The sequence below is a fragment of the Protopterus annectens genome, chromosome 4.part0 (assembly GCF_019279795.1).
Source record: "Protopterus annectens isolate FY-2018-M chromosome 4.part0, PAN1.0, whole genome shotgun sequence".
In the NCBI taxonomy this organism is placed as follows: Eukaryota; Metazoa; Chordata; order Ceratodontiformes; family Protopteridae; genus Protopterus; species Protopterus annectens.
Genome location: NC_056733.1, coordinates 1806012467 through 1806039649, shown reverse-complemented (window position 1 = coordinate 1806039649; position 27183 = coordinate 1806012467).

The following is a 27183-nucleotide window of genomic DNA, read 5'->3' as shown; positions in this document are numbered from 1 at the left end:
ACATGCACAAGGTGTGGTGTGGGGTTGCATATGGCCAAGACTGTGCCACACAGTTGACATTGTGTGTGTCTGGAGGGGTGCTGGTCAGCTGGGCCATGGAGAGGAGCTGTGTGTGTCTGTGTGTGTCTGTTGGTGACCTGCATGTGAAAGTGATGTGTGAGTGCATGGACATACACAGTCATGCCATGTGCTAGCCCTACAGGAGAGTATGTTGGACAGTTGTGGACTGTACATGGCAGTAAGTACAGTTCACCATCTTTGATCATGGACACAAGAACTGCCTCTGCCAGGAGTAGCACTGGAACTACCATGCCCAGGATCAGATGTGGTGCTACTTGCTGATGGTGACTGGTGTCTGCCAGGTCCGTGTCCCTCACAGGACCACCCAGGACCACGTACCCTTGGCCTGCCATCTGTAGTGCCAGTGGTACTGCCACTACAGGAGAGTGACTGTGCATGGTTATGTGGACTCAGCTGATGTTGGTGTTCACCTACGTCCGTGTGTCTGACACTCTACTCCCACCACATGTTTAGCACAGATAATACGTGGTCAAGGACTGAAAATGTCTCACCCAAGTGTCTGTCCATTACATCGGCGGAATGATGCATGGCATCACCAATGTTGTGGATGGAGTCATGGATGCCAAACAGTGATACATCCATGATTCAGGGCATCTGTCTGGTGTTGCATTCAGAACGTGCCTGTGTCTCCATGATGGACCGAACATGCGTCAAGTGACTCATTACGTGACACCTGTGACAGATGGTGGATGGGCAGCAGTCCTCCTTTGGGCACTCCTGTCAATCGAGTTTATATCATAAGATCAAATGCTCACAATTCTGAATAGCACTACATCGAACAACAAACCTCGAAAGCAGAAAATTACAAAAGCTCAGAATGTCCAAAAGTGAATACATGAACAACAACACTTCGCCATCCACTCACCCATGCAATCTGACACTCATCACTACCAAACGGACACCACGCTTCCATAACCGACAAACCTGCAATCTGGTCAACCAACCTACAAACCTGTGCTCAATGTAAATAGCAATATAATGAACCCGGCACATTAGCACATGTGCCAACAGAATGTATGCAACGGAAAGTAAACAGCAACAGCAGAAGCCGTCACATATCCTACATACTGGTGCAACACAAATCCAACATTACAATCCCCACAATTCCCACACTACAATCCCCACACTATGCACACTCTATTCTATGCGCACACTATTTACAATGACTAAACTATTTATAAGTGTTGGTATGCCATACTACTGTAGCCGTCACCCTACAGTGTCAAGAGGGAAGATATTGCATGTACAAACTCAACAGCAGTATACTCTGACCTACAACATATCACATTCTCCAGCCTCTTCAACCTTTTCCTGTTCTTACATTTATTTGGAGATGGAGAGCAGCCTGACTGCATTAGCATCTGCACATCGTCCACCCTGTTCTGCTCCCTGACAAGGACATTGATGACAGCAGGTATGTCGGCAATGCATCTCCCTAGCAGGCACCAAAGACACCTGTGCCATCCCTCCACATAATTCTGTGTCCTGGGTAATGACAGTTCATTGAGGTCATGCACATTCCAGAATTCCACTGGAAACATTGGCGGGAATCGCTGTACACCTGCCATCCGGGTCTGTTGCTTTCTGGGACAGCCTGTAACATAGACTTCAGCAAAGTACACCAGGAACTCCTTTCCATCTGGGTGAAATGTCTCACTGATGCACCTGAATGCCTCACCTACATCATCCACACTTAGGAATGCCAGAGCTATGAGGCGTTTAACATCTAACTGTAGAGAAGCATCCTTCCCATACACACTTGCTAGACCAAGGGACTGTACCTTTCTCCACACTGCCTGTGTGAAATGAAAGTAGCATCCCTTGCTGACCACAGCCATAAAGTTATGCCTCACACTCTTTATTGCAGCCAACTCAAAGTCTGTCAGTATGTAATGTACCCTATACTGTAACTGCATGGGTGACAATAGCTCAAAAAGACACTTCCATAGGAAGTTGTATGCCCTATACAACTTCTTCGACATGAGTGTGTACACTAGAGGTAAACATTTAGTGGACTTTGCAAAGCTCACCAAGGCATGGATGGTATATAACTGCCTACATAGCCCACCCTTGGTTAGGAATATACCATCCATGAACCAGATCTGTGCACTACACAGGTTATGCAGATTCCCTTCTGTGCTAAACACTAGCACATGTGTATTTGTGTGGATGTCTGCCGTCCATGCTTGTAGGAATGTGTCATGTTTCAGTGTACATGTGGTTGTGTCAACCGCGCCAAGAGTAGTAGTCACAACCTTGTATGTCCGCATCTTCCATTGCCTAACCCTATTGATCTGCTGGAGCATGGACCTCCTGGATAGCAATGACATTAGTGTATCTGCAGACATACTACTGACAACATCATCCACCAGCAATGCTGGAGTGCCCATACTGCACCTTGCACTCTCCTTTAGGCTATGACAAGCCCAGTACTTCTCCACTTCAGCTACATTGGGGGCATGCAGGTGACCAACTGTCTTCACTAGACATTCCCTGCCCACCTCAGTATCTGTGATAGCCTGCCCCTACATTTCAGTGTGAACTTACTTTTACAGCACCAGTAAATTTTCCTTCCATTGGTTTTCTCTGCATTGTACAAGTACCAATCCAACTCTAACATGCCTGACCTCTTCTGGGATATGACACATTCGTACAGTGACCTTAGGATTCTGGGAGCAGTTGAGGAGGTAGCGGCAGTCATGTTGCTATTCAGTCAGAGCATTGCGCACAACAGGCAGATGTGGAATCCCTGCATTTATACTACAGCAGTGTTGCATTTACTATTTCTACATTGCACTATCATGGGGATATCTGTGACTGTATGCATGTCTGATTTGTATGTCTTTTTCTGTGGGACTATGTTATTTCTTGTTATCCTGCAGATTAACAGTGGTTCAGGGGGCGTTACTGTTATCAGTACACAATACCCACTGATGTCAGGATGTGATGTGGTTCATAGGGTGCATTCTTCCTCTCATTCAGCATGTCTCATGGACGTAAGCATTCTGAAGGCCAACTATTCATATAAACCCTGTCAATCCACCTGTATGGACCTCATCAGTTCTTTGGCTAGTGTCCACATTCACAGATGCCATATTCATCACACTCTCCTGTTGGATGCCACCAGCCTCTGACTGTCCAATATCTGTGGCCGCAGGGGACTGGTTATGTGTGAGCATACTGACCATTTTTGGGGACATTGGGGGGAGTGGAATGTCAACCCATGGGACAGATTCAGCCACCAACAACCCCACTTATGCCTCACTGTGGCCACCATCATCATCAGAGTCCAATGAGACACTGATATCAGGTTGTGAGGGGAACACACTCCAACCGCCATGGTCACCTGTGAGGAGGAAGACAGCATGACTACATTGATACCGGCACTAATATGCCTGCTGATCCACACACAAACCTACACACACACACACACACACACACACACACACACTCACTCTCACACACACACACACACACACACACACACACACACACACACACACACACACACACACACACACACACACACGTGCACACACAAACACACACACACACACAAACACACACACACACATGTGAGGTGCCTCAACTGTATTATACATACCGCATCATATTACTGATCACAACACACAAGCTGACCACAACAAAGAGACACACACATGACAGGCCCTTAACAACATGCAGTGTTGCTACGTCTGGCTAGTGTTGCCAGTACTATACACCTGTGAGATAAGTGACATGTCAGTGTATGTGATGGACCTTCACCTAAAACACAGTGCACACACTTCTGCCATACTATTGTCAACCTTTCTAGCAGACTGCCTAGACCTTCACAAAAATATGTGCAGATATGTTACATGCTCCTGTAAATATGCTACTGTGATTACCAATTTAATGCACTGCAGTGAACCCCTCCACAACTGGACATACAAGTATTGTACTATGGCTAAGCTTAACAGTTGTGTCCATGGAAAACTGTCTGTGCTTAACATTCCTAGGGTATAGATGAGCCATAACAACACAGTTTCACAATCACCAGCTACAGGATGTACCTATGGAATTGTTAAGGTATTGTCAGCAAACACAAATGTGGCATTGCTACAGAATAATATGTGTGTATATCAACATGTACAGTACAGACTGTAATACTGCCCACATTGCTGACATTCTGAGTATGTGTGCACATATGTGCATTACAAACTCCTCCCCCAAATGAAGACTGACCTGACATCTGTGTACAGGTATGCATTGGCTGCCACTATGAGTGCTACAGTATTAAAGTGATGACCACAGGAGGCTTACCTGAATGCTCCTTTGCTGTGGAAGCTGTGCCCCCCCATATCCACGACATATGGGGAGATAGATGTTTGTGAGCTGGTGGCTGAACCCAGGTTTGTCATTAGGAACTCATCTGTGGCTGAGAGTGGTTGTTGTGTAGCAGGCCCTACACCGGTGCCAACATGGTCCCTGGCCACAGCTGCAGACCTTTGCTGTGCAGTATTTATCATGTCTCTGGCCTGATGTCAGACCTGCTCATAGCTTCTTTCCTCTAGCCCTATGTGATTTACTGATTAAACAAGGTCTGCCCACAGTGCAGCACGCTGTTCTCTATTCTGCTGACTTATTGACAACAGGATGTCATGATGCAGTTTGAGGCCTTCAACTATAACTTCATTCTCCACTGTAGGAAAAAGGTGGGTTCCTCCCTCTGTACATCTGTCCTGAAAGACAAGAAGAAAGGAACACATCACAGGACCACATACATTGCTCTCCATTATATACACACCCTGCACATCCACATTTGCCAGCACTATCCTCCGCTAACTCCCACATCATACCCCGCCATCTATCACTACAGTATGGAAGTGACTATCAACATCATAGTGGCAATACTTCTTGCATTTCCCTCCTCATCTTGCTATTTCCTGCTACTTGCTGCATGTTCTCTAAGGTGTTCCACTGCATCTTTTCTGTTGCACCTATTACTGCTTGTTTATAGCCTATCTACATTGTATGTAGTAGTGTTAGGCTCATATTTTTGTTTTACGCACCTGGGCTGTAGGCCCACCCCTTAGGTCTCCCTTGCCTTCCTCCCTCAGATTCTGAAGCACACATATGGCTGGAAAATGTCCTATAGTTTCCCCTGCCAGTCTAGTTGATATGGGCATCCTAACACAGTGTAGCAACTGCCTCATGTACACAGACAATCATCTACAAACACCACCAAGAAACACAATTTGTGAGAGATGCAATGACATTAGAAGCCTAGAGTCCATGCTCTCTCTCTCTCAAGCCCACACATTTGGCACCAAACAGGTTGTCAACACAATCAGTACACCTCACACGCCACCCATATCTACACAACACACACCCACATATGCAGAGGTCCTAAACATACACATCACCAAACAAAGGAGATCTCTGAAGCAACAACACAAACAACCTCCACAGTCCTTCACACCACATACCATGCATAGCCACATACCTGTGTCCCACAGCCACTACCTGGTCTGTGACATCAACAGGACTTGTTGGCACATCAGATGTATGTTCCAGACACTCACCCAGCTGTGGAATGGACACCCTTTCCACATCAGGCAGAGTACCTCTTTTCCCAGTTTTAAGCGAAACTTGCATAACTGGATGGTAAACAGGACATACACCCTTGGGATGCCACCTGTGTCTCTGTTGGACTGGGGCATTAGGTGCTGACTTGCATAAACATGGGCTAAACTGTGGGCTATGCTTATGAGGGTCTCAGGGCCAATAGCCTAATAATCTCCTATAATCCTAAGTATACCGGTTATAGCCCTGTGTGCGATGATGGACTGTTGTTATGTCTCCACAACCATCACTCCCATCTACTGTGGTGTGTCCCCTATGGGTGACATCCCAGTACCATGTCATATAGCCACCGTCCGACAAATAGATGAGAGGTACTACAAGTGTATGGGGACAGTCCAGCAATATCTGTGTGACCCAATGACAGACAGCATGGCAAATGCACTGTAGAGTATTCTCCCTGTAGGTGTCTGACATCCACAGTACACAGATGTTTGCTGAATGTGTACATGTGCCTGATATATGTGGACCCTCTGCCAGACAAATGTGGATGTCTGGCAAACAGTTGGACAATATGTAATGGTTGCTTCCAGATGGTGGGGAATCTGGCTGTCACATACCAGACCCCTCAGAAAACAGTTATGGTACATTAATATCTGGTACTGTAGTCATTCCCTTACATTGTATGCTCAATATGTACACAATGTTGCTGAGGCTGAGCCTGTGTCCCTTCACTACTACCTGCTGTCCTGCTGTAGGGGGTCAACAGGTATGCTAGGCACCCCTCTCAAGTGATGACATACAGGTGTGGAGTACACAGTGACCTATCCAGAGTACATCAGAACAGTCATGGACACCTGCACAATGTTTTAAGTATGACTGTGTGACATTCACAGACTGAGAGGAGCTGACTGATAGTACAGCATGTGATATGTCAGCTGTATCCACCCGTACTTACTGTCACTATTGTCTAAAACACAATCCAGTAGCATTTGTACATGAGATGAACATTGTTGGAGGGAATCAGAGGGCCAGAGCTGTGATCTATGTCACAGCAGACAGAGCCAAAAGGGAAGCCTGTAGGTGCTGGAAAGCTGACTAAAGTAACATTTCATTCCAAGATATATACCTACTGTTGTAATTCCCTATTTCACTTAACTGTATCCTCCCATCTGTGTCCCATTACATGGGGACTTCTACTACATATGTGGTATAGTGCTGTTCTCCTTTATGTGCAGAAATTCTGTAGTATAATGCTTATGTTTTCTCAGTCTGCCTTCGTAAAGAAAGTCACAGACCTGTTTACCATAGGCAGCAGCTTGCTTTTTGTAGGTAATGCTCATGTACAAGTGATTGCCTGTGCACCAATCTGTGGCTCACACTTGCTAATTACATCCAGAACAGCTGGGTTGCATTTTCATTAGCCAATGGCATGGCACCACCGTGCTATATTTAAGGCCTTCATGTAGGCCTTGGCCCTTTACCTGGCCTTTGAGATGTACATTATCAAAGTGTGGGGATTACAGCATCACAGAGAGTAGGTAAAAATACTGTCCACTGTCCAGTTTTATGTGGTATGTCCAATGTTTGGCATGCTGTGTTTAGCCATTGTGAATAGACTTTCTGATCAAGTGGCAGTTTACTGTTGAACAATGTGGGTTGAGGTCAGTAAGAGGACAAACAGATGTGAGTGTCATATGTCATTTGCATCAAATTATGCATGCTGCTGTATTAGCTGCTGGTCTATCAGATGTATATGTTTGTAGAGGAAGACTGTGACACATGACCCTGTCCCTTGACCATTCCCCCATCCCTTTATGTATGGGTGTTGTGTGGATCACCTGTTCTAGGTGATTGGGAGGTATGGTACATCTGTAGCAGGTAGCTGAACATACTGCCACATATGTTGCGGACTGCAGCTGCTGCATTCTGCCCAGGAGTCATACTGGGGATTGTGAATACATTGGGGGACATCAAGCTGTATGTGTCAGTGAGGGAGCAGTGTCAGCTCTTTTGTCACAGCATAGCCAGGCTGAGAGTACCCATAGCAGTCTAGGTGAGGCATGTGCCTCAGGTACATATGTTATGTAATAGTGCCATCCAGAGAGTGGTAGGTAACATTTAGGATGCCTATACATATTTGTGAAGTGTTTCCCAACCTACAGGCCTTTGATGTGGTAATATGGGTGGCAGTAACTGCAATAGCAGCAACCAGTTCTGCTTAAAATTGCAGGGCTCAGTAATTTATTTGTTGTTTTGACAAGCATATACGTGACATGCAACAGACTGGAATGAAAGCCAGGACTGTGGGTGGGAAAATGTACAGCATGCTAGGAATGACTGCAGTATCAGCAACTGGTTCTGCTTAAAAATGCACATTTCAGTCAGTTATTTGCTGTACTGACAAGCATGTACTTGACATGCAACAGACTGAAATGGAAGCCAGGACTGTGGGTGGCAAAATGTAAAGCATGCTAGGAATGAAACAGATTGAGGTACTGAGTCAGTGCTATACCAGGTGCATTTGCAATACATATGTGCATGCATACATCTATTACACAAGACTGGAATGAACATGTGTGTTTGGATGGGTATGACATGTGACACTGAACTGTCTGTCATGATTTTCTGATCTCAATCTGTACAGACTTGCCAGTACTTCAGCATACAGAATAGGTTTTGTGACAACCATGCCAAAAGTAGGTGGCACAACTGTGGATATTCTGCAAAAGTCTGTGCATTTGTCAGCTCTACCTGATATCCTAGGCCTCACATCTATCCATCAGCATTTACTTGGCTGTGTATTCATTTGGTGTCTGCATCACAGTCCCAAGTATGCTGTAATTTTTCCAATTATATGCACAAAAAGTGTGTTACTGGCACTCAGGATATATTTATGGAAACACCTGTTATACTTCAGAGCTGAGTGGCTTAGTGGGCTAATGCACTTTTTTGTAGTTGACAGGGTCCTGGGTCCGAGATTTGGCAGGGGTGATTTTTTTTGCTGACGTGCATCACTGATACTCAGGATATGTTTATGAAAACACCTGTTATTCTTCAGAGCTGAGTGGCCTAGTGTGATAATGCACTATGCCCAACTTGGCAGGGGTGATCATTTTGCTGATGTACATAATCATGTCAGAAAGACAGAAGGTGATTAAAGCAGTTTTAAGCAGTTCTAAGTGAGTTTGTGTGGTGCACAACTTAGCTCCGCTTAAACCGCTATTTCCAAAAAAAGAAAAGAAAAAAGGGGCAGTAGGTAAGTGGAGAAATGGGGGCAAGCAGGGGGAAAAACAATGTGAAAGGCAGGTAGGGATGTGCAGGATGGGTGTAAGAAAGGACCATAGCTCTCTGTTTCTTGTACAGCAACAGCTGTGCAGGTTGTAGAGAATTTGGAATTTGGAGTCTGACATCTCAGAGAGAGGGGTGTGGGCAATATAACTGTAATTAATTGCAGTAATGATCGATTGTGGGCAGTGTGCATGGGGGCAAAATGGAAAGGTATGCACGGGGATTATTTTTATTGTGGGACAGATGCCCATTTTTTTAAGGAGAGAGTGTAATGCTGGGGAAGGGATATAGCTACGTGTGGGGAGGTAAGTTGGGTAGGTGAGGTAGCATTTGCAAACAGACAAGACAGACAAGACAGCATACAGGGGCAGTGTATGGCACATGAGGTGGGTAAACACCTTGGACGAGGAGGGTGTTGTTGAATCGGAGAGCCATGTACCAAGTGTTCGATAAACTGGATAGACTAATGTCTAAAGAGTTAGCGGTACACCTTAACTACCTTATTTTAAAGAGATACCTTGAACTGGACATTACACCATGTGGCCTAAGAGCTTTTAAAAATCCAAAGACACAGTTTGATCTGCAGGATGAAGATGATAAAATATTTTAGGGCAAGGTGGGTAGCCGCCACCCACCGCTGTTCAATTGACTGGATCAATATATTGGTGGAGAGGGACAGACTGAAACAGGTAAAATTACAATTAGATATTGCAACAGCATGTGAGTCTTTATCTAATATACTGGGTGTAGAACGTATCAAACAGTGTTTTCACGATATTCAGAACAAATTGATAGACTTTGAGAAAGAGCTACTAAATACTAAGAAGTACAACAAGGATTATAGTAGCAGCTCAGCTTTTACCCAGTCAACCAATAAGAAGTGACACCAAAGGGGCGTACGGTTTGCTAACCAGGAAGAAGATCAGAGACATTATGGTGGCTTGAGGAATGGCTCGGATGTCTCTACACAATGGTAGAGAAAATCTGGAGCGTATCCTGGGCTTCCAGCTGCCCAAGATTCACGTTACCTACAATGTACATTTTGCAAAAACAAAAGGTATATACAGCTAGAGAGACTAATAGGGGAGGCAGAACTGCTCCAGAAATGGGAGAATGACAGCCATTTGAAGGACAGCCACCTGCAGAAAAAAAAGTACAAAAGAGTTAGGTAGAACTGACTTTCAAACTTTGAATTCTGACACTTTTGCTCTAAATAACAGTTTGGTTAATAATTGTGGAAATGAAACGTGTTATTAACTTGTCAGGTTATACATTGAATGAGTCTGAATATTTTCCTTCTCCACTTGAATAGCTCAGCTAACCCTGGGAGTGGTCCCAAAAGAGCTTACTGATTGTTTTTCTCCTGGCTGTCCTTTTCCTTTGCTCTTCCCGCTCCATCCCCCTACAGGCTCACTCCGCTCCCCTACCCTACCCCCAATTCCCACCCACCCCCAGTGGTCCTACACTTATACAGGAGTAGCCCAACCCACTTCCTCCTCCACCAATAAGAATTTACTTCCTTAAAACTACTTACTATTTCCACCCACTCCTACGTGCATCAATCTAATTCACTTTCAACTACACACTCCAGTAAAATAACTTCACCATAGGAACCAGCTTGAATTATAAAAAGGGTACATTTAAATGTGGGAAATGTGGCCAATGTAAATATATAGCAAATAAGGAGAATATATATATATAGAGAGTAGGGGTAAATTGATTAGGGGTAATGGGCTATATAATTGTGATACTAAAGGATTAGTGTATTTGGCCACCTGTGTCAAATGTGGGTCATTTTACATAGGTAAAACGGAGAGAACTTTAAAAAGAAGAATATATGAGCATACCTATGACATAATAAAAATGAAGGAGACTAATGCATTGTATAGACACAGGAAGATGTGTGAAGATAGTATTTTTCAGTTTTTTTGTAATTGAACATATAAAGAATAACATCAGAGGGGGGCCATGGGAAGACACCATAGGTTTTAGAGAATTATGGTGGCAGATCACTTTGCAAGCAAATAAATCCCCAGGCTTGAATGAATATATTTCAATTTTACCTCAACTGAAACTAAAGGCAGCTAAAATATAATCCTGAGTGCAATAAATTATATGGTCAATAAATGGTGCTATTTGATGGAAATATATGCTATTGGATTGGAAGTTTTATGAATGTTAACATTTTTACAAACATGTATATATATAAAATATATCTAGCCCCTGCAAATATGAATGGAATTGATTTTAAAGTGATGAATAGACATAATTTAAAGTTTTTTAGAGAAATGTGATGTATTTATGTGATTAAATGAAATGTATTTTAATATTAATGTGCTTTTTAAAAAGTAAGTTGATTTGTTTATTTGAATTAATTGGTAATTTTTGAATGGAAAATGAAAAAGGAAGGAAGTATATAATGGATGTTAATAAATAATGGAAGACATTATCTGAAGAAGTCCAGCTATAGGATGAAAACGCCTTGATTTTGGAATTGCGTTAATAAATTGTGTTTTGCACTTTGTTTTTAACTGTGGTGGAATCTATCGTGCTTGGTGACATTCAACAGAAAACTGCTGTTTTTTCTTCTTTTTTTTTTTTCACCATAGGAATACTTTATCCTTACACATAACTACCACCTGCTCCTACTACACTCTATCACTCACTATGTATAATTCTAGCATTAATACATCTTACATCCTACTCTATTCCTTCATACTCCTAAACATACTTCTCATCTCTTACTCCCTCACCTACCTCGAAAACAGAAAATTATTTCTATCCCACCCAACACTAATAAAGGCCACTACCCACCTTGTGAACACACCTCTAGTTCACAGCAACATAACATCAACATCTCCATACCTCATACCTCACTACCATAGAACATTTCATATCAAGTATTTCCATTACAGGAAACTATTTACAATTTCTTCCAAACATCCCATAAACACACATAGTCACCAACAACTACTATGCCTTTATGGCAACATTCACCCTAATCCTGGCCCAAACCATGACCAACCCATTATAGCAACTAACAACCCAACTGCTCTTATTAATCCTACAGCCAAGACCAATACTCTCCAGATAGCTCATCTCAATATTCGGAGCCTAAATAATAAGATAACCCAACTACATGCCCTCCTAGACCTTTACTCCTTTGATATCCTATGCCTAACTGAAACCAGGCTAAAAGTAGACACCAAGAACAATGACATACTACCTCCAGGTTATAACATCATTAGACTTGATCGTCAGATCAAAAAGGGCAGAGGAGTAGCAATACTCTACAAAACTGAACTATTAGTTACCCTAGTAGAGTCTAAACCACCTTCACTCAACAACAGTGAAATCTTAATCACCAAACTAGAAATTAATAAAAATAAATTTATCTACATCATTTGCTGTTATATCCCCCCAGGTAACGATATTAATAGCCTAGAAAACCTACTGAGCTGGCTCTCAACCACTTTCCCTCAGGAAACCATACTATTAGGTGACTTTAATATTGATTAGAACTGTTGTATTTCCCAATTTCCAACCTCTCACATAAACCTCTATGGCTTTACTCAGACTATTACCGTCCCTACCCAAATAAATAAAACCAGTTCCAAACAGAGTATCCTGGACTGGATTCTAGTTAACACTAACCCTATGTGTTACATCACAGGTACACTACCTGGTAATATCAGTGACCATCAAATCACTTTTATCAACCGACAAAAAAGCCCCATCCCCACTAATACTCAACTCAGAACTAACAGGAACAAAACTAACTTCAACATAGACAACTTCCTATTAGAGCTAAAAGCTTGCAACTGGTCTCCTCTGAAATATTTGCCTCTAGATGAAGCTGTCTCATACTTTAACAATAAATTCCTTCAAATCCTTGGCCACCATTCCCCTACAAGAGTAACAAGAACCAAAACAAAGCCTGCTCCTTGGCTATCCAAAGAAACCAAACAAAAAATGTTACTTAGAAATAGAACATGGGACAAATGGAGAGCTACCAAAAACCCAGCTGAACATGAGACCTTTAAACAACTTAGAAATGAAACAAAGAAACTGATAGTCACTGATAAAGGAAATTACTACTCAAAAGTCCAACACGCCCCAGAAATTCTGGATAGGTATCAACAAATTACTGCACCCAGGTAACTCCAAAACACCTACACCCTCAAATCTCACTCAGACCTCCCCAAATCAAATTGCTGATGCATTTAACTCATTTTTCAAAGATACTGTTACTTCCCTAGCTTCATCCCTATCCCCACCATCCACGCAAGCACCCAACTCCCTAAACGATAATACCCCTCATTTAAACTTCAACCAGCCTCAACAGATCTCATTCATAAATTACTTACCAAGCTAAAACCTTGTACCCCTTCAGCTGACCTCATTCCAGCGGAATACCTGCAGATTGCAGCCAAACCACTGGCCTTCCCTGTCTCTATTTTAATCAATCGTGCCATAACAGAAGGCTGTATCCCAACCCTTTGGAAAGTCTCTCATATCATCCCATTACATAAGGGTGGTAACGTAAATGACCTCTCTAACTTCCGTCCCATAGCCTTACTTTTCCCTTTAGCAAAAATCATGGAAAGATGTACACATAGGCAATTACTTAATCACCCCCTCCAAAACAATCTCCTAGCAGACTGTCAACATGGTTTTAGACCTTATCACAGTACTACTACTGCTCTCTTGTCTTTCACTGACCATATTAATAAAAATCGGAATAACAACTTACTGTCCTCTGCTCTATTCTTAGACCTCTCTAAAGCCTTTGATATGGTCAACCACACTCTCTTACTTAACATCCTGAAATCTTTTGCTTTGGACTCTCAGGCTATCCAGTGGTTCTATTCCTACTTAGAAAATAGACAACAAGCAGTGCTATGGGAAAATCACTTATCATCTCTTCTCCCTATCAAAATAGGTATACCGCAAGGCTCAATACTAGGACCTTTCCTCTTTTCTATTTTTATAAACAACCTAAATAACTCTCTTTCTCAATCAATCTGTATTCAATATTCTGATGATTCAACACTCATATGCTCAGCTTCTTCCATAAATGACCTTCAAAATATCACTCAAAAAGCTTTCACAGCAGCCGAAACTGGTTCCAACAATATTGCCTCTTACTGAATCCAAAAAAGACTAAACTTTTACTTTTCGCTCCATCACATAAGTCATCCTCTCTCACCTTCAATATATCCTCTAACATCGGCACCATAATATCCCCTGATCCTACAACCAAACTTCTTGGTGTCACAATAGACCACAACCTCAACTTCGATTCCCATATTAACTTAACTATCAAATCAATTAATAGAAAACTTGGATCTCTCTACAGAGTTAAACCCTTCCTCACCCCCTCAGCCAGAAGTACTTTAGCACAAACCCACCTACTCTCTACCCTATTTTATGCCTCTCCAATCTATACTAACCTATCTAAAAGTAACCTCAACAAACTAGCAACAGCCTACCATAACATATCCAGATTTGCAACAAGAGCCCCATTTCGTACCCACCATTGCTTAATCTCAAACAACTGTGCTGGCTAGAACTACAAAATCATATTCGACTTTGGCAACTGACCATCACCCACAAAATCTTTCATCAGCCCACTAAGACCACTATACTCTGTTCCCTTATTACCCCATATAAAAACATCTCTTCCCTACGCTCTGCTACCAAACTACTAGCTGCCTCCAACAAATCCAACAACAAAGCTGGGGATAGTCTGTTTTCCAACTGTACTGCACCCATCTGGAACAAACTTCCAAGTGAACTTATGTCTATTACCTCTTTACCTAATTTCAAGAAGCAGCTAAAATCATGGCTCTACTCCCAGTGGCTCTGCCCTTGTTCTAACTCTGACTAGTCCTCTGCTCTCCTTTGTTCCATGCCTTTTCCTTCTCCTGCTATCCATAACAAGATATTCTCTTACTGTTTCTTTATTTCTCATCTACTCTTGGACTCTCAATACCACTCGGATGGATGGATGATTAAAAGAAAAATCTATTGTACTTTTTCCTGTTGATGCCAGTATTAGTTTTAGACTTTTATGGAAATGTTATGTACTACATTCTGTCTGTTAAATACACCCTCTGTACAACTATCTTACTAAAATTATGTCTTACTGTGGAGCTTTTCTCCCCCGGCCTCTACTGAAAATGGACATTTATCCAGCTAGACTAGCCCGGTCAACAAATGTAAAATAAATAAAATAAATAAATAAATATTCTGTTTTGAACCATGGTTTAAAATTCATTCCTACTGTCATGCCAAGGCTGCATATTATTAAGAAGGATATTTATTGCTTTGTACATAAACTGCATTTAGCTTGTTTTTTTAAAAATGAACAAAATAATGTTAATAGTATAGATCATGATTTGTCTTCTTCTAGTGATTCTGATGACAGTTTATATTCATGTGTTTCGGCTGGGGAAGACTTTCAGGTTTCTAATTCATATTGTAAGTTAGATACAACTAAAATTACATTTAAAAGCCAATTTATATCCCTGTTCTCACATGAAGGTATTTAGAATTGTTCAGCTATGGTAAATTTTGCATTAGAATCCTTATACTCTGATTTTATGAACAATAAGCAGTATGTTCAATATAATCTAACTAAGTTAGAATGGAAGGCATTGCAACAATTTAGCAAAAATAAAGAGTTGGTTATTAAACCAGCTGATAAGAGGAATAAGGTTGTAATTATGCATTTTTCACAATATGTTCAGATGTGTTTAGAACATTTAAATGACAATACTACTTATAAAAATGTACTATAAAAGAATATAGGGAAGCTATTGAGAAATTTTATAGTTTATTTCAAAAGGGACAAAGGCTGGGATATTTTACAATAGATGATAAAGATAAGAAATTTAAAACTGATAATTGTGAAATAGCTAAGTTTTACTGTTTGCCCAAGGTACATAAGGATATTCAATATCCACCAGGCCATCCTATTGTGTCTGCATGCAATTATTTTCTTAAATAGTTTTGTTTTACCATATGTCACTAAACAAAGTTCTTTTATTAGGGATAATTCTGACTTTTTAGATAAGGTGCTTGCTCTACGATGGACTAGAGATATGTATTGGATGACAGCTGATGTCAAAAGTTTATATACAAATATTAACCACCAGCATGAATTAGAAGTGTTAAGAGTTACTCTGGGAGATAATGCCCTTATGTATTAAATAATTGAACTGAGTTGTCTTTGAAAAATAACTATTTTGGATTTGATAATCAGTTATTCCATCAACTGAAAGGTACAGCCATGGGGGCAGCTTTTGCTCCCATGTATCCTAACATCATGATGGGACTTTTTGAAACATAATTTCTTTATCAGAAATATTGTTTTAAGAAGTATGTGGTGAAATACTATAGATATATTGACAATTTAATTTTTATTTGTAGGGGGTGTCAACAAGAAGTCAGAGGTTTTATGAATAGCCTTCAAGAGAATAGATTTTTATTGCAATTTGATGGTTTTCAATTGGACAATAAAGTAAACTTTATAGACATCAGTTTAGAAGGAGGTAGAAATAGAAAGATTATTACTAAAGTATATCGCAAATTTGAGGATGTTTTCACTTTTTTGGATGCCCATAGTTACCATCCACCACATCTTTTAAAATCTTTGCCTTATGGTGAGCTTGTCAGAGTAAAAAGGTTATGCAATAATACTAATGAATTAAGTAATGAATTACAGAAAACAGCACAATTATTTATTAAGAGAGGTTATGATGTTAACAAAGTACTGTTTTCTTTAGATAAAGTTAAAAGGAATATAATTTTTGAGTCTAACAATGGGCAGAATAAGTGTTTGGGTAAACCCATTAATAAATCAAATAATTTAAGAAAGGACTATATGGTTATTACTTATGATTTATTAACAGAAGCAGTAAAACAAATGATTCAATTTTATTGGACTTCTTTATTTAAGTATAGAGACCTTATATATATTCTTGACAGAAGTCCGAGTTTTTCATATAGAAGAGGTACAAACATAAAGGATATGCTAGTACATGGTAGATTTTCTAGGCCTAATATGAGCTTAAGTATTAATCCTAGTCTTGTGGGTAACCATCCTTGTGGTAGATGTATAACATGTCAATAGGTTAGTAAAACATTTAGATATATTAATGGATTACCTTTTCAATCTAATGCTATGTTTTCATTTAATACAAAAGGCATTGTATATGCACTTAAATGCCCTTGAGGGATGTTCTATATAGGTGAAAGCAAGAGGGCCTTTAAGACTAGGATTCAGGAACATATTAGGGATATTAAAAATGTAAAATTAGAGAGCCCTCTTGCTGTCCATTTTAAAATATATCATAAGAATAACCCACTGGGTTTGTTAGGTACAATTTTAGAACATATTCCTACTAATAAATATGGTACTGACTTAAAGAAAAAATTCTTGTATAACAAAACACTTTTTATATTAAAATATGGTACTCTGGTGGTATTAATGCAGAATGCTATTGGAGAGTTCTTATTTAAGCTTAAGTGTTTTAAATTGTTTAATTGTTTAATTAATTTTATTATATAAATGTGTGTTTCAATTCTATTTTGTATTTTCCTTGGAAGGCTATTGTCGAGGTGCTAGAGGTTCGATTAAATTTTGAGTGGTGGATCCTGGTCTTTCTGGTCATTTATTTGCCATTTTTGTGCTTTATTGGTTGTTTTTGGATATGTTTATGAAAACACCTGTTATTCATCAGAGCTGAGTGGCTTAGTGGGATAATGCAGTATGCCCCAGTTGGCAGGGTTTGAGACTTGGCAGAAGTGATCATTTTGCTGATGTACATAATCATGTCAGAAAGACAGAAGGTGATTAAAGCAGTTTTAAGCAGTTTTAAGTGGGTTTGTGTAGTGCACCTCTTAGCTCCTCATAAACCTGCGCTATTTCCAAAAAAAAGAAAAGAAAAAAGGGGCAGTAGGAAAGTGGTGAAATGGGGCAAGCAGGGAAAAACAATGTAAAAGGCAGGTAGGGATGTGCAGGATGGGTGCAGGAAAGGACCATAGCTCTCTGTTTCTTGTACAGCAACAGCTGTGCAGGTTGTAGAAAATTTGGAATTTGGAGTCTTACATTTCAGAGAGAGAGGGGTGTGGGCAATATAACTGTAATTAATTGCAGTAATGATCAATTGTGGGTAGTGTACATGGGGGCAAAATGGAGAGGTATGCATGGAGATTATTTTTTTGTGGGACAGATGCCCATTTTTTTAAGGAGAGAGTGGAATGTTGGGGAAGGGATATAGGTACATGTGGGGGGGTAAGTTGGGTACGTGAGATAATATTTGCAAACAGAGAAGACAGACAAAATGGCATACAGGGAGAGTGTATGACACCTGAGGGGGATAAACACCTTGGATGGGGAGGGTGTTGTTGAATCAAAGAGCCAAGTGCCTCCAGATGGCAGCAGTGAGACTGACCTCCCCACCCATGTGCAGTCACCACTGCTCATTCACTGCCCCGAAGGTGGCTGCGCTGTGGACTGGGTGATGTGGGCAGCCTGCCCCTACAGGTTGGCCAGTCTGCCCCCAATCCGGTGCAAGTGATCATTAAACCCATGGTGCGCAATGTTGTGCACCATCCCTGGTAGCTGTCATTGGTTGACTACTCCCTTTCCACGCCCGCTTGCAGGGGAGGGGACTGGCCCCATACCCTGAGGTGGTTCCACCCAAAGGTGGTGCAGGACTGGCGGAGGGGACAGCTCCAAGTTGGGTCCCAGATGTGCTGGGACCCAGTCCCATGGCCAGTTGAGGTGGGGCACTTGGATCCACAGGAACAGGCCTACCCAGTCAAGCTATGGTGTGGAGGTTATTTCAAAATGTATAGGTTAGTAATGAACAGAACATTCAAACATTAGTTATAACAGCATGCCAGGTTGTTCCAATTAACCTAGTAACATAACATTGCATAGCATATGGAACACAATAATAAATGGTATAACAGTCATTATTGTAACAGCATGCCAGAAACAGTTACAGCTAAAGGGCAAACAACATAGGTAATTCAACAAGGTATATTAGTATGCAACAATTGTAATATATAACAATAATAAATCACAAGGCTCAACATAATGTTTTGAAAACAACATATGCTAAAAGTAAGCCATACCTGATGTATAATAAAAATAAATTATGATGCAGATAAGGGGTAGGGGGAGAAAGAAAGACATTCCATTACTACCAGTATAGGCTATATTGTTTGCAACAGTACTCTGATGTACTCTACAGGTCTGACCTTACTTTATGTATAAAGGTGCCCTATAGCTTCTGTAGCACTTACATACCTCTCAAGCTGTCCACATGGGGCAGTATGGGCCAAGCTGTAACACCTACAGGTGCACAACTACATGGGGCTATTACATGTCAGGGGGACAAATATGAGTACCAAGGTGTACTGTGGAATGATGTAGTGTGACTGCGCTATTGACATAAATAAAGTGTATGTTAAATCTGTGTCCAAGGGATTTGGCAACAGTGATTACAGTCCATGACAGCGTGATACTTGAGAGATATGTATCTGGCACAGTACAGAGATGTTAACCTTATCATGCCGTCCTTGGCAGGCATGAGGTTAGGCTATCAGCAGACATTCACATACACACTAGGCATACAGTCATACCAAGATTATATAGTTTTATTTGTTTTATTAACCTGTATTAATATTGTACTTGTTGACTTTTTATATACTGACGTCTTATCACCTTGCTGAGCAATGGTGTTAACACTCTGGTACATCTGGACATACAAATTAGTAATCCAGTCAAACAGCTACTACAGCCAATTATTTACATGTAATTCCTGTGGGGAGAGCATACCTCCAAACCGTACCGAATTACTTGGTGTTTACGGAGTTTTGGGGTCCAAATAATGGGCTACCACGATTCCCATGTGGCACCCCTTAATTTCCAAATTTCCCAGCTTTTTATTTTATTTTTTTCTCTTCCAGCTTTTTGAGCTAACGTTATCATGTACGCAATGACATCAGCTCCATTAAAAATGGCCTTCCAGTCTGTCGGAATTGAGCTCAAGGGCTCAGTGCATGCATTTATGGCTACTCCAGCCAAGCCGCAAGGGAATGGAATCATGGTAGGCCATGAGGGAATGGAGGTTCTGTAGCTGCAAGGAGAGATGGTGGCTCCGCAAATGGAAACAAGCCACAAGGCTGTTTAGAGGTATTTATTATGCATTAGGGTGGACAGCAGAGTGGTGCAGTGGTAGTGTTAGCACCTTACAGCAAGAGGTTCTCCAGTTCGATTCTTGGCTGGGGTGACTTCTGTGTGGAGTCTGCATGTCCTCCTTGCATTTATGTGGGTTTTTTCCAGGTGCTCCAGTTTCTTCCCACATTACAAAGACATGTCTAGAGCATTTCTCCCCAGATCTCTGTTGAAAATTGATTTTGTTCCAAGTAAAGCTTGGTGCAGTGGTAGTGTTAGCACCTTACAGCAAGAGGTTCTCCAGTTCGATTCTTGGCTGGGGTGACTTCTGTGTGGAGTCTGCATGTCCTCCTTGCATTTATGTGGGTTTTTTCCAGGTGCTCCAGTTTCTTCCCACATTACAAAGACGTGTCTAGAGCATTTCTCCCCAGATCTCTGTTGAAAATTGATTTTGTTCCAAGTAAAGCTTTCCCAGTTAGCAAACCTTAAATAAATAAATAAATAAATAAAATAACTTAATTCTTTATGGTGTGTGTGTGTGTGTGTGTGTGTGTGTGTGTGTGTGTGTGTGTGTGTGTGTGTGTGTGTGTGTGTGTGTGTATTAATCATTATCTTACTGAAAAAGTGTTAAATGATGGAGGTAAATGTCTTCAACAAGAATGGAACAGAGTATAAACATACTACCGTACTGACATATGAAAGTGAGCTTCTAATTTACTACTGTCTCTTTAGTTTAAGCACTTTTGTGGAGCTCTGATAAGAGGTAAAAGTGGATTATTTTCTTTTCTCTTCTCTTTTCTTTTAGTTTGCAGAAAGTCAGAGTTGGTATAGATGAGGGATATGTGTCAGGGATCCCATATTAGGGAAGGCTTACCCCTGCAAAAGAAAAAAAAATACTTTTGAGGATGTGACAATGTCTTCATTATAATTCTTTTTGATCTGATGTTAGTTGCGTTTTAGTTTTGATTTTCATGTTTCAGCTAGGTGAGACAATTTTATACTAATAAATTGATACGCTTGCCTAGATTGATGTGCAGTACTTTCATATATTCACAAATCAGACAGAAGGACAGAGAAAAGATCCAGAATAATTCAATACAGATCTGGAAGAAAATGAACTAATAAGCCAATCACTGTTTTCCACATTAGGCATTTTCTGATAGGATTCACTAAAACATGTTAAAAGAAGAAGCAGGGAAAATGCTGAGAGTTGCTGGCACATATTCATTTGCTTATTTTTTATTTATAGTTTAATAACTGGATATGTGGGCTGATACAAAATCCTTTTCGGATGCTACTCAGGCCATATGCAGTCACAATGATAGTATCCTAGAGAAGCAAAACATAGCTTGTTTAAAAAAGATTATGCAGTTTGTAAGCTGTTCCATTTTTGTTTGAGTGAGAAGTGGTAACAAATCAAGAGATAAATCTCTGACCCTAATGAAGTTTCTTGGGTAGCCATTTTTCCCAATTTATGAACAAGACAGATGTAAGCACTTAGTTTTGATTATTTTGTCTAAGAATCCAAAGAAAAGTGAAATATTTTCATGCAATTTTCTTTTTCTCTCAGTACTGACTGCATTAGAGATTATTATAATAGAAGAGAGCAGGCATTAGTAATGTATATCAGAAGTGATTATAATTATTAGCAAGAGATAGGGGGCACCCCTTACCCCTGCATAAAAAACAATTTCAGACAAGTGTTCTTTCATAATCTGCTGTTTGCGTTTTGTGTATGAGTTGAACTTTGCAGTATGTTTCTGGTAGACCCAACTTCTTGAGAAGCCTTGTTACTGTTCTGAGTATCATACAGGCTACTGAGGGGTGATCTCTACATCATGTGCAGAACCTCAACAGACACTATCTTGTCACATCTATCACACATCTGCAAGTCCATTGATGACATAAATACCCACTCAAATGATCTTAATTTCTTTTACAAAATAAATAGAACATGCTATAGGGAAGATATATATCACAGAGAATACCACTTCTTTGAAATTGTCTTCCTCTATTCTTTCCTTACTCTATTCAGATGAAATCTGGATGAATGGATGGGAAACCACAAATTCATCCTAAAGTTAACACCCTTGTTTCTTATGGAAAGGGATAACATGTAAATGTTGACTAGTTGGCATAATGGTTAAGGTCTTTGCCTCCCCTGCACAAGATTCCAGGTTTGATTCTGACCTCACTCCAATGCCTGTATGGAGTTGGTATGTTCTTCATGTGTCTTTGTGGGGTTCCTCCCACTTCCAAAACAAATGTTGAGTGTTTCCTTCTTAAACTCACCAAAGAATGGGAAAGAGTTGCATAGCCCAACTAATTTAGGCATCTACTGTGGTGTGCATTATCCTCAAAATAGTAGAACATGGACCACAGACTGCATGCCATGGCAGGCCTACCCATTTGACAGTGTAAATTATGGCTCTAGGTAATTTGGTTTTGTTAACTAATTTTGCCAAATGAGCATGTGTATTTGTCAGTGATAAGTGTGTTGAGGATCCGGCCTACTCTGATCTACGCCTGGGACCCATGATAACAATGGGAGGGGTGTATGTAACCATATTGGCCAGTGTGTGCCCACTATAAAGCCCACCAGCACTGGGTCAATAAGCTACTGGCTAGCTGGTGTCCAGTTGCCCACATTGGGTTACCTGAAATAGCTCTGTTGAGCAAAAGCTGGACATAAAAAACAATCAACCTGTCAAATCTGAACTAATGATTGCGATACTCAGTGTATGTTCACTGACAGGATACAGCTAGGAAGAGGATGACATGATGGTAAGTAGGAGGCAGGACATCCTGTGTATCCAGGAAACAAGATGGAAGGGCAGTACAGCAAAGCCACTTTGATTGAGATTCAGAGTCCACTACTCAGGAGCAGGACAGGCTAGAAATGGTGTGGGAATTGCAATGAGTGAGAGAGAGGCTTCAGAAGACAGTGAGTGATATCATCAGAATTAGTGACAGACGTATGGCAGTCAGAAATGTGGAAGTAGACGTTTATGATGGAAATGTTATGAATTGGGCAGTTTTGTCATTATTTTTTCATGCATTTTGTTTCATTGCCTACTGGAAAAATGTCCAAACAATAAATTTAAAATGCGCTCTAAATCTAACAAGTGTGCTGTATTATACAAGGAATATAATTTAATAAAGTCAGGAAGGTGTATCAAAAACACATGTATGTTTCTTGTTTTGTGTGCAAGGGGCCTATCATTTGAAAACAGCCCAAAGGTAATCTTTATCCACTACTGGCCAGATGCATTTTCTTTAGATGTGGTGTGGGTTTCAATGCTGTTTCAATGAATATGAGTTTCAAGGGCAGAGAAGTTGTAATGCTAAGTCTATTTTCATTGTGAAACAGTATTGCTTTGTTTAGCAGATGTCTATTAGTGTTTGTGAATTGTGCTATAAAATGAAAAAATAAAATCCAAATAATCATTGTAGATGTAAAGCAGTATGCACATTGGTGTTTATGATAAATAGGGTGAAATAGCCAGGTAATGGGACATTGGAATGCTGCAGGGGACTCTGGTGCCATATTTTGGTTGTCTGTTCTTTAGTTTGTGTTAGAAAGTTTGTATCCCACAATTCCACTGGAGTGGGTGGGGTTACATAATTATGTATGCAAATTGTATGTTAATCAGCGTACGGATTTCTACCTATATTTCATGGGCTTTGTCTAGATTTTTGATGTGTCCAGGTTGAGAGGTATGGGGGAGAACATTTGTTAATAATACATAAATGTTTCTATAAATGTTTAGTAGTATTTGACCATGGATTTGAACCCCAGTCTGTATGTAACAAAATGCACATCATACCTGAGCTACTGTGCCCCTGCTGAGTATTGATTGACTGATATGTGCCTAAAGCTCACCTGATAATAAACTGTCACATGATAATTGAGATAGAGTGTTATACAACACTGCAGTGCCACTTGAACACACATGCATGAGATTCATACATGACAGAGATAGTAGATGAACTGTGCCTTAATACATGGAATGCACGTGTAGACAATTAACCCCTAGTGGGTGGAATTATATGTGATGTGTACAGAACATATCGGAGTGCTGGGTTGGCTACCTGACCCATATACAGTTGCAGATGGTATATTTGCAGTCTACAGCTATTACAGTTTCATACTTGCCTGCAGCAGTGTAACTAAGATTAGGAATGAATATAGCTGAAATGCACACAAGACAATCCTGAGATATATACTATATACATTGGCTGTTCCTATTCTAGGTTCCGAGCATAGTGCAGAACAAATATCATAATTCATTATATCTTGTAGAACAGCTCCACAGCTACAGTTTAGCAAAACACTTCTTTATTAGCTAACCTTCAGTCACTTTGTGGTATTATTCCTGTTTTTACTTCACAGCAGTTGTACTACTCGATTTCATGACCAAGAGCCCAAAATACACACATATTGCACAACACAGCTTTATTAGGGGTGACATCATGCAGTGATTGGTATACATGTAACAGTCTTTATTGATGAACACTTCCAATAATGCAGACATTGCAATGCAGCTATAATTCCACAATTAATGCAGTAGAAACTTTATTTCCTTAACATTATGAATGCAGTTGAACTTTATTTCCCTAACATTATTGATGCAGTTGAACTTTTATTTCATTAACATTATTAATGCAGTAAAAACTTTTTTTTCCTTAACATTATCAGGTATCATGCTTTCATCTTTATTGGACTGTACCAGTCATTACTCAGTTATATCAGTCCAGGTCTATGACCACACTCATTACAGTACACTGAAAACATACTGGCAGTTACTAATGCACTCGTTCTTGTTTATATAACTATAGATTGCAATATATATCTGTAGTCACCACACTCTTGGTGCATCCTGGCCAGGTGCCCTGCATGGGCCTCCAGGTTACGAGCTCTTTCCTCTGCAGCTGTTGGGAGAGAAACATACCATTATGTGTATCTGTCTATCACACATGCAAATTAGTTATTGGTAAAACAATGCTAACAATACATTCAGACTCGTGGGGCATTGTCATCCAGGGCTTCTTGGATCCAAGTGCTCAAGAGATCCCTAATCCTATGCTTCAGGTCATCAAAATGGTGATGCATCTGCTCACCTGTGCAGGGGATACCAGTTGCACTGGTGAGGTCGTGTGGCAGCCGATCCCAGGCCTCCAATTTGTATTCCAACCCCTGGTACTGGCCCTGTAGCAGCCAGATGTTATTGTATTTTACAAGGAGTCCAACCATTACCCTGGACTCCAAAATGCCCCACCGCTGTTTCCAGAAGGGCACATCCTGTCCAACTCCTGCCATAGTCTCTGGCAAGATCAAACTTCAACAGATTCTGGCTGTATTCTTGCCTGTTGCACTTTAATAAGGCTGTCCCCCCCCCTTTGCTACCATTGCACCATTGTTAAAAATATGATGCTTCACTTAGTACCGTACAAACCCACTGAGCTCAGCTGAACAGTGCTTAAACAGGCAATGCCTAGCAATGCTTAGTGGTGCACAAACCAGTTTAAGTGGGTTGAGCACTGTTCAAACAGAGATTACTTAGCAATACTTTGCACCACTTAGCAATATGCAAACCGGCCAAGTGCTTAAGCAGTACTTACCTAGGCTTAGCTATGCTTAATGGAGCTTAGCTGGGTGCAGCACTGCAGGATTTCATTATACATGTCATAATTGTGTAATTGCAAAATAAATTCTTCATAAAATGTCTCTGCATACATACAATATTCCATTAGGAGTTTAAAATACATCTCTTACATGTATTTGCAACATACATGCTTACTAACCTGTCTGTGTATCTATACAAAATTCAGTCATGCCTTACTAGTACATTTCATAAATGTGTATTTGCACAATAATATTAATAACCTGTCTGTGTAATCACACAATTATTTCATCATGATTTAAAATTACTCTCAGAATGTATATTTACAAAATAACCAGTGTGTGTATTTGAACACTGCACCAACTGCACATGAGGCTGTCACTCATTCAGTATCATTCATCTATGTAGCCTTGTTGAATTGCTGCTGTATTTTTATATCTCTCTCTACTAGTTTAAGCACCACTGAGCACCACAGTGCACCATGCAAACCTGCTCATCTATGCTTAAACTTGACCTTTTCATTTACAATTGAATCCATTCGGTTTCTATTTTTAGATGTCTGGCACATGACTATTGCTGCACGCCGTGCTGCAACAACACCCAAAAAAATTCAACTATTCAAATTTTATTTTCAGTGCCATACAGTGACCATTCACACTTTCACAGTGCAGGAGGTATGTTATTTTTCTCCAGGCACTGTAATACCCCCCCTACACTGATTCTGTAACCATGTTACATGGCTCTCACTCAGTAGGGAGCCTTCATTAATATGCAAGGCACACTGTCGAGGGGGAGCTGCAGACATGGTTACGGTACCTTCCGTGTAGCACTTACATTATTCCACCCATGGATTTTATTAAATCCCCACCAATATTCTAATACGAATATTAATATATTAGGAATTGTACATTCTGCTTTAGGGAACAAGTTGGGATAATCAAACTGACCTGTTACAAATGTACTGTGAAAAATAACTGTGAAATGCACAAGAATAGAAGTAATGATGAGTGTTTACACAAAGTACTTTAATAAGTAAAAAAATGGATTTTGATGCTATCATGTTGTGGGACCTATACAACTGGTGCGTGATGCAAAAAAACTGAGAGTAAACATGGTACATAAATATGAAGGTGTACATTAATATAGGTTCATGTTTGACTCAGGCAAGAGAGGTTTATATAAGCAGTATTCTGCTATTAAGTCTTATATTACAGGAATATTTTGTTCTGCATGGGAGCACAATTTATTATTTCAAGGGCAATTAATGCATTGGGTGTTAACAAAAAGTAAAGTTAAACACACTTGGGTAAGAGAAACACACTTAGGCATATAAATGTTTATTTGATGTACACTGAATTGCTATTCAGGTCATTATGACAGACAACAATTCTTTAAACAGTATTTCATGTGTCAGGAAACAAAATGGTGTCT